The sequence below is a fragment of the Corvus brachyrhynchos genome, unplaced genomic scaffold, assembly GCF_000691975.1.
Source record: "Corvus brachyrhynchos isolate BGI_N302 unplaced genomic scaffold, ASM69197v1 scaffold12, whole genome shotgun sequence".
In the NCBI taxonomy this organism is placed as follows: domain Eukaryota; kingdom Metazoa; phylum Chordata; class Aves; order Passeriformes; family Corvidae; genus Corvus; species Corvus brachyrhynchos.
The window spans coordinates 1309001-1318957 of record NW_008237885.1 but is presented as its reverse complement, the minus strand read 5'-3'; positions in this window follow the sequence as shown (position 1 = coordinate 1318957).

Here is a 9957-nt window from a genome sequence, read left to right as displayed (position 1 = left end):
TACTGATCTTTCTTCCTGAGAGCCTGGCAGCTGTTCAGCTGAGGGCAGAGTTGAGCTGAAGGTGGAGGAGAAGGATGAATAGCAGGTAAGCAGCCTCCTCCACTCCAATTTCAGCTGAGATGAGAGACTGTGAAGGAGGAGATAGCCTCTTATATGCACATCTCAACAAAGAAGAAGTTGGGTACCTGTGTTTCCAAGGGAGAGTATTTGGCTGAGGTCTCCGGCTTTGTTTGGATTGCCCTTCTTCAATTCATCTCCCTGTGGAGGGTTTTTTTGGGTTTGACCTCATGTTCTTTTTGCCACATAGATCTCACATTTAATCTTGGTTTGCTTTAAAGTTAAATTATCTAGCACCCAGAGACGTTTTCTTTCACTCAAGCTGCTGTTTCAAGGTCAGTGTTTGGTATGCAGCTCTCACACTTCAGCATTGTTTCGGTGTCTTAAGCACTAGGCCTGCAGGTGGATCAGTGTAACATGAGACAGACCTCTAAAACAGGGATGAAAACATCACCTTTTTTTCCATGAGGATCATCTTGAATATGAAGAGGCTTGATTCCCCCTTCCCTACCACATATTAAGGTCTGAATCATTTTGTCTTGTGTTTGCACACTCTACTTTAGGTGAGGATTTACTGTGTGGAGCCATCTGTTGCAATCCCCATCTTTGGGTTCCTGTTGAGGCACAAAAAACACACTTGAGACCACAGCTCTGTAATCCACTGCTGGCTGAGCTTAAGCCACTCACTAGATAAAGGAAGAAACAAGTCTGTCATTGGTACTGAGAAAGGTCTTGGCCAGGCAGGTCCAGTGCAAAGGCACCATATCTCCTGCTTGGAGAGGTCCATCATCTCATGATTCTGCTGACTGGGTCCTTGGGAGGAAGACTATGTGGGGAGAAGGCTGAGGGATTTGGAGGAGTTTGTGGTAATTAGAAAAGGTGGTGGGGATGAGGACAGGATGGTAAAGTAAAATGTGGTTTGGGGGTTTTTTAAAAAGTCTACATTACTCACTCCAGTTTCTGTTTTGTTAGAAGTAGAAGCCACGTAAAGTTTAGGACCTCCAAAACCTATGCTTGAGTTAACACAGAAGCTGTTATTTAGCATAACAGAGCCCTTATCAGAACTGCTATAATAAAACAGAGTATTTAATTCTTTCTTTCAGTACAACTGGAAATGAGACCATGTGTTCTGTTCTCCAGCTGTCTTGGTATACCACACTGGTTTTAAGCTCTTTCCTGTAAATCAGCAATCAAATTCATGCCATCTGCCAAGCAAGCAATGAATATCAAGAGTTTCAAACTCAGGGCTGAGAGCTTGATGTCGAGTTCCTCTGATGAAAGCATTGTGTCCAAGTGGTATTTTATAACGTCCGAGATACAGAAATGGGCTACTACAGTTTTCATTTGCACAGTAGTTATCTAGTCTTCATAGCTCATAGATCTTCCCTGTGGCCAGATGTTCAAAGTGCCTCACATACATGGTGTTACAGACTCCAGCATGCTATAGTGAAATGTCATCATGGTGATGATTTGGTTCCTGGGTCCACAGCAGCTGTTTTGTGGGAGAACATTGAAATGATCCTGCAAAGTCTTGGCAGACATCTGAATTTATAGTGTAGGCAGAAATTGCCAAAACCATTGGACAGAGGTAATGGTGTGTGTAGTTTTGTAAAGGAGGGTTGCAGCTCAGCTCCCAGGAAGCTTCATTACAGCAGGACATGAGATGGTCACAGAAGAGGAGGATGGGTGGGCATTAATAATGCCTGTAGTGCCTGTTCCATGGCTTGCACTTCAGTCCTGTGGGAGGCAGGATTACCCAACTCATGGCTGCATGACCAGACACTGTTCCCTCCTCCCAAACCAGACTATGTTTGCCTGCACAACTTGTTAGGAGCCTTCCCTGTAATGTGCGAGCCCCTAAACTATCCCCAGGCAGTGTCTGAGGGAAAGCCAGGTCAAACCTGTGCTGGGAGCACATTAACAAATCAAGAACACCTTAGTTTGGACCACTTGTGTAGATGTAGCCAGCTGAATTCTCCATTAGAAAATATCTCATAGGTTTGCCCACTCTGGCAGCAGGAGGCTGGGAGACACCAGAGGTGTTTGCCCAAGACCTTGAACAGCTTTATGGAAGCAGTCAATAATTTGTGATAAAAACCCCAAATATACGTTCATTACACCAAGCAGGTGCCTGTTCTGAAGAGGACAGCAATTGAGGGCAAAGATTTCTGCTCTTCCCTGGAGTTTCTGCAGCTACAGCTTAGCAACAGGTACAAAGAGCAGCAGTGATCGAGGAGTCTGGATCACAACCCCATGAAAGAGTTTGGTGAGAAGAGAGTGCAAAGCTTCCTTCAGCTGCCAGGTATCTGACCAGCAGAAAAATTAGTTTGACTACATCATAGTGGGGCTGCTGCATTTGAAGCATTCAGATTTCCTTAGACCAGGTGATAAAGCAGATAAGTTTAAAAGTGTCTGTGGTCGCAGTCCCTTGGCATAGCTGAGAGCATCAGGCGTGTTCTCCATTTGCTCCTCTGCTCCCCAGGGACTCACTCTGTGGACTGCACCCTGTCTGAGACCCAGGACCTCCCTGCTGAGATCCATCACCCCACCCCATGTCTGGAGAGGCTGGAGGTGTGGCAGCACCATTGGCAGGCTGTCGATGTTTAGTGTCACAGACTGTCTAAATACTGTGATCTGCACCCCTGGCAGTGAACTCAAGAATGTAACTTGCTTTGTCTCGTCATGCACTGACTGAAATGGATCTTAAATAAAAAGTGTGCTGTGACGCCTCCTGCTTTTTTTGCTATGAAGTGTGAGACTGCGGCAATGTGAAACTCATCCTCTCCAAGAAACATGACTAATAGGTTCTTACTTTCATTTGCTGTCACTTGGATTGGCCGTGATTCATTTCCCAGTCTGAACAGGGGCTAATTTGCTGAATACCACATGGTGTAGAAATTAGGGGGTGTTGGGATATCCTTCCCTGTCATTCCCTTGCAGGGAAAACCATCAGGAGAGGCTCTGTGTTATGGAGGTTTGTAGCAAGCAGTGAATGAAGGCACAAAGCTGATGTGAGATCTGCATAACCTGTGTATGTCAATTTAATTGAGAGATGTAATGGCCATTTTACTCATGGGCAATTTTATAGTAAATATGCACAAGCAGCATAAGTGCTACTAATGGAGAAGTCTTTTTGGTGATGGGTTACTGCTTTTTGAAGAAGTGGTACCGCACTCAGCTGAGACTAATTTACTTAGGCTAAACTCAACCTTTAAAACACGCCTAATTGCCAGTTTTTATGCTGGGTACAAACCATAACAAATTTACAAAGAAAAATGCCTACAAACCTTTGGTACAGCTTCATACAAGAGAAGGCAGGGACATGACCCCTGGGCTAAGCAGTGGAGGGATGCAAGAGCGCCTCAAAACCAGCAGCCAGTGCGAGGTTTGGTCAAAGGCGAGACGGGTAGGTGGGTACTTGGTAACACATACGTAAGCTACTGACTCCGAAAGGTACCTTTGGAAATGTAGCTCTGGTAAAGTATTGTTGAAAGATACTTTCTGTGCTATTTTACATTAAAATAAAAGGAAACTGCAGTATGGTCCCACCTGGCCCAGCTGTGCAGTAGCTGTCAGGCACAGTACACAGCAGTCTGTGTCTCCCACTCACTGTTGGGGTGAGGAGAAAAGGTTGAGCTGAAGTGATCCCGGGTGAGATTTCGGCACAAGAGGATGGCTGAGTGTGCAGAGCCACCATGGTGCTGTGCAGAAACCCCCTCCATGCCCTGAGGCTGGCACTACCTGCAGTGACAGGTTTCCTGCTGTGCCGCTGCCTTGCACACCAAGAGGAGCATGAGGGAGGTAATGGCCCCTTCTGAGAGACATGCAGTGATGATGGAGTGCTTTTCCTCTGACCAAGCCCTGAGCCTCTGCGACTGACCCTGAACCCTCCCAACAGGGTGATTGGAGATCCACAGAACCTTGGGAGCATCCTGGGAGTGCCCTGGGCACCAGTCTGACCACTGTTGGTGGGACTTGTGCCATCATGAGTCTGAGCAGGAAAAGGATGAGGGAAAGGGGAATAAAAGACATCTGAAAAGGAGCTGAAGGGGCAAAGAGCTGACTGGGGGTTTGTAAAGCAATCAAGCACCAATCAGCTTGCCCTGCTACCAGCTCCATGTCCTAAACCTGACCTGGCCTGACACTGTCTGCAGTACTCAGTGCTGACACCTGTGTGTCAGCACAAGGCTGTTCCCATTTCTGTACGTGCCTGTCTTCTTGTCAGGCAGCTCTGCGCTCACTGGCATCCCACCCTATGACCCCAGCAAGACACTGGGGGGCTGTGGCCTCCCCCACAAGCAGTCAAGGGCAACCAGACCTCATCTTTCAAACCTGGATTAAAATTTCCTTATTGACAAAGAAGGAAAGGCACTTTTTCTGTGTTTTCATCTCATGCTTGCCATTTCAGGGGGACACCCAGTTGCTCAATTCCTCCCTATAGTGAATCTGTAGGATGTGGAGAATTGCATTCTCCATTTTCAGTAGGACTCCCAGGGCAATTTGCCTATTTTTTTCTTTTTTTTCCCTTTACATATGATAATCACATTGGGACCTCACAGTTACTGCAGACTTAATGACACTGAGATATGAAATGTTGTCTCTGATGGTTGTCAGGCAGGAAATCCTTAAAAACAGGCCTACTCATTTAAAACTATATCTATGGCTATAAGCTGTGGTAGGCAAACTGTGGAAAATATACACTGTAGAAATGTTTATGAGCAGAGCTGTGGTTTGATCATGCTGCTGCCACTTTTTAAAATTTATATTTCGCTACTGCAAATTCTGACTATAAATTCTGGCTGCAGTAATCTGTATTCTTATTAACAGCTTGGTTTAAGAAAAGAGGGATGTGTGGGAAGTAAAGGATTAAAGAACAGTATATACATGCCTCAGATACCTCTTCTTAGCAAAAGCTTGCTTAAATGCAAAAATGACAACAAGCCCTTATATCCTGGGCAGGAGGGGGCTGAGCAGAAGCTGGAAAGGGAAAAATCACATGCAGCCAGTGGGTGAAGGGCTGAGACATCAGGTGAAGCTGTTTGCAGTGAGCTAGAAAGGATTTAGAAAATAGTCTGTGCTTTTGATAAACAGGCATGTCATCACAGAGGAAGATAATATGCCAGAAGAAAACTAGCTTATGAGGTATCTTCAAAGGGCACACATGGGCTTGGGGAGCGGATGCGGTTGCCTGTGGTGAGGTGACTGCAGGTCCCTGCTCCCTGCTCCCTGATTCCCTGCTTATCCCAGCAACATACTGCTTCTGGGTCCTGCTGTGCTTTTGGGGTCTCACCCACAGATTTTTGCCCAACCAAATGGCATTGTGGGCCTTCCAAATTCCCATTCCCCCTTGTGGAAGTCAGGCTTGTGCCTGCACCCTGTTGATGTGCATCCAGCTTGATGCTGAGGGACGGAACACCAAAACATTCCCTCATTTAATGTGACTGAGGTGGACTTTTAAGTATCATGGTGTATTCTTTGTACCACAACTTTTTCTCCCAAATTCTTCTAGCACTTCACCTGACAGAGATTTTTTTAAAAATTATTATTTCTAAAGTGAGCCAACCAAAAGTGACCCATCACCAGCTTTTAATTTGAGCTCAATTGTAGGTCTCCTCCAGTCTGGAGGAATACAGGAGGTCTCACCTGGGCAAATGATACCAAGAGAGCCTTGATGGAAATAAAGTGCATAAAATTTAACCTGGTGTTTCCAATCGCAATTTTTTTTTCACCACAAATGCCAGAAACACAGCTATAGCTGTATCTACATTACACATGGAGGCTGGAGTCTGGCCTAGCAGAGCTCTCATCCTGTAATTGCTGTATCCAAATTAACAGATAGCCATGTCTCAGCTGGGAAGCAGCTACTAATGGAAAAGTGGCACTAAAGCACTTAAACTGTCTCTGAGCCGTGCCTAATTGTGCAAAGGCTCGTCTCCTGGCCACACTCACAGAGTTTAAATGCGTACTTTGTTGTCGCTGTGCTGAAACAGAAGCTGAGTATTTACACTGACAGAAGGAAGGAGGAACTTCACACCAGAACAGGGATGGCTTCTCAAGCCCTCGGCTTTCTGTGGTAGCCATCCAGCCATTGATTCCAGGCTTTCTCCGTGCAATATCCGAGATCTTAGCATAAATCACCCTTAACATCTGACTTTGCAGTGCAATGGGCCAAAAAGGGTCACAGCCAGACACACATGAGAGACAGTTTAAGAGGCATTTCCTCACCTCCTCTTATTAAAGGTGGCTGCCTAAACTGGGATAGAGTCTGACAGCCTAGCAATTGCAGATTAAAATTAGACAGCAGAAGCTTCTTCCCACCTCCCCCCCTGGCTATTCTCCTTGTCTCCTGGCTTGTCACAGGTGGCTGCTTCTGAGGCAAAGATGTCCGAGCCACTCAGAAGTCAGGGAGGTGCACCAGGCAGAAGAAAAACCCGAACAAAAAGAACAGATACCGAAGGGAGCCAGTGCTTAGATAAGGTCTAAGCATGGTCCAGCAGTCCCTCCTGCCAGGACCATCTCCAGTTCAATGGGGATCTGATGCCAAATGCATGCCCCAGCAGCCACCTCTACCAGAGGAGGAAGCTGCTTTAGGCTTTCAGGTTGAGCAGTGTCCAGCTTCAAAAAGATGTGTAGAGACTGTCCTCCTCCCCAGAACACCCAAGGGGACAGGTCACCTCCTGGCCACTGGCATTATTAAAATGGAGAGAGCCCAGCTTCCCCTCCCTTCTTCTCGGGAAAGTCATAACTACCTGACTTTCCATCCTATCTGTCATCCAAAAAGGTGGCTCTGCTGCTTTAGGTGGCCCTGCTTAAAATGCATGGGCTAACCAAACCATAAGAGGAGAGAGGTGTCTCATATTTCCTCTTACTGGATCAGCCTCTGGATATCTTTACAGCAGCCCAACCCTTCCTCCACTGGAAATGGAGATGCCTGGGCATCACATGTTACCCTCCAGGGCTGTGTGCAAGGTGTGCTAGCTCCAGCTTTGGGTTACATTCCCAACAGCCACCCAACCTTTCCACCTAAGTTTTGCCATTGCTCCATGTCATTGCTTTTGATGTGTGGATGTAAGGCAGATTTTCTTGTCGAGTATACTCTGAACTCAGAGAACATGAGGATTTCAAGCCATGTGATGAGAGTTGGCACAGCCTGGAAATGGAGCATTGATCACATAGACAGCAGTGAGATTAAAAAAAAGCAAGAGTTTGGGCTCAGTGGTGTGCCATATAGACATGTGGTATATGATCATATGGAAGTGGTAACTTCATAGCACTGTCCTGCTAGCATAGAGGAATAGTAGCTTTGTGCCAAAAGTAAGGACTTGAGTTTAAATGAAAGCTTTATCTTTTGATATTTTTCCAGTTCTTTGTAAAATTACATTGTTCTTCAGTATCTGTCTTCTCACAAAACATATACAAAGACCTTATGCTAAGACTGATCACTATATAATTATTATTTCAGTCCCAGAAAGAGGCTTTTGAAGTCCCCATCATCCCCCAGGAGCTGAGAAATTCACGTCTCCTCAGCAGGCAGGTCCTTACTGCAGTGTTTGATGGGGAGCAGTGGCCTTGTTGCTCCTACTTCAAGTTTTCCCAATATGTTGTGAACCTGAGCAAACTAGTTCTTGCTGTGCTGTTCAGGAAGACTCCCTGGCAAGAACACTCATGAGGGGAGAAAAAGGTAATTTGGGTTAAAAGACTTAAATCATCTGTGAGCCAATCTGCTGACATGAGTGGGAGTGGAGTGAGTTCAGCACTTGAGAAAGCAACCACCACCTCTCAGGCTCTGAAAGAACAGTTCTTCTGCAAAACAGTGAGTAATAATTCTGGTTATGTCACTGTCTCTCCTTGGGGAAAACTAAATATATCCTGATATCATTGCTCCTAAGTTTGCTTCTTGATTGCTCTTCTTGCATTTATGCTCAATTAAGCACCAATGCCTTCCCCAGAATTAGCCGTGGAAATCAAAGAGACTGGTCATGCCAGTTGCTCCAGCAAGCAGCTTTATTGGGTCCTGCTTACAGATGCTCCTAAGCCCTCTTAGTACCCTGCTAATTTTTTCTGTCCACTTCTGCTGGAGCTGGACAGAGAGAAAAAAAGAGAGATACCTTTCAGAGTCTGTGTATTTACAGGGCACACCAGTCTGCTTTTGTTGGTGCTCTCAGGTGCCATCTCTGTCTCCTGAGGTATGATTCATGGGTAGCTGTTTGCCTTAGCAAGTTATTGCTTTGCTGGCTAAATATGCTTGTGCACAAACAGATTTTGGAATGAGCTGTTTGCTTGCTTGCAGTACGGCATTATCGTTGGAAGCTGACTGTGCACTCACCTTTCTCCAGCACAAAGGAAGATTTGTTCACCCCTGCACCTTCTTGTGGCCTTAATTTGGGGAGAGGGACCTTGGGAAGAAGCAGTGATGTACCTGAGTGACCACTGGATGTCATAATACCCCACACTGCTTCCGCAGCCTCCTCTATGAAGCAAAAGGAGCAAACATGATTAAGAAAAAACATCTTCTGCTGGAGCTTCTTATGGCTGTGTTAAAAGCTGTGAGGGTAAGCTGAGCACTTCAGGTTCTAAAATAGGATGGGGATAAGTACAAGAAGCATGACTAGAGTTCTGGGAAAAAACCCTGTCACTGGGGCATTGTTGGGAGGGATGCACAGGGCAGGGTGCACTCTAGAGTGAGGAGTGCCTTCTCCTGGCCCCCTCTTTGCTTCAGGGGAGAGAAAGCATGTGTAAAATGGGGGCCACTATTAGGGTCTCCCACTTGTCTTCCAAGGCTGCTCCACCTCTCCCATTTCCCCTTTGGCAGCTGGATACTGCTGGACAGTAACTCATACAAGGCCAGCAGTCTCACATCTCAGAGTACCCAGTGACCTTCCAGCCACCTCTGCTTGCTCCAACACCTCAAATGCTGCTTTAACATTGAAAGTAGGATCAGACCTCATGTATGCCAACTGGAGAGACTCAAGAGGACTGCAAAGCACTGAAGGACACTCACCATCCTGGCTGAAGTATGGGGAAGTGTTTGCATATGCTGGGAAAGAGAGGGATTTGTTGTTCCTGATGAAAATGTGTGTGGTGTGCACCTTGCAGGAAGGACTCTGTGGCGTGGTTTCCATCTCCTCCTTTCATGCTTTGGCAGCACTGGCCTTGTCCATACCCAGCGTTTTCCACCATGGCATGTCTGACACACACAGTCCCAGCATGTGGACCCACAGTGTGTGTCTCACGGGGCAAACCACAGCAGTTCAGACTCTGAGCAGAGATTTCTTCCGTAGCTGAACACCAAAAAGGCCCTAAGTGAGAGCAGCAAAACCAACAAGGGGTGAGAATGTTGGGAAGATAGAGGAGCAGGGTGCTGCTATGGGGGCACAAGATGCCTGCAGAGACAAGGGCAGACAGGTCTGACCCCATCTGTGCTTGTGTTTCTCATCACAGTAGTGGCACCAGCATACATGGTTGTCCAGGCAGCTCCTTAGATTTACCACCCTATTATTTATTCTTGTAAGCAATTCCCTCTCTGCTGAGGAGCAGAGCTGGGTGCGCACTGGAACAAGTGCAGCTTGGTTTGTAGGAGCCCAGTGCACTGCAGAGGACACAGTGCAAAAACCAGACCCAACTTCTGTTGTTGATTTTGGTCCTCCAGAAATTTTAAAGGCAAGGAGGGGCTGTGTGTTACACACCATAGAACTGTATCAAGACATTGTTGCATCAAGCCTGTAACTTCTTGTTAAGCTGTGACATGGCCTTTAGAAAGGTATCCAGCCTTGATTTAAACCCCTTGAGTACTGGGGAATCGAACGTGTCTGTGCACCTCACTTTGAATCTCAATTAATACAGTTTCTGCTCCCTGCCCAGAGGCTGTGCTTGATATGCATTTGTTTGTTGGATTAAAGA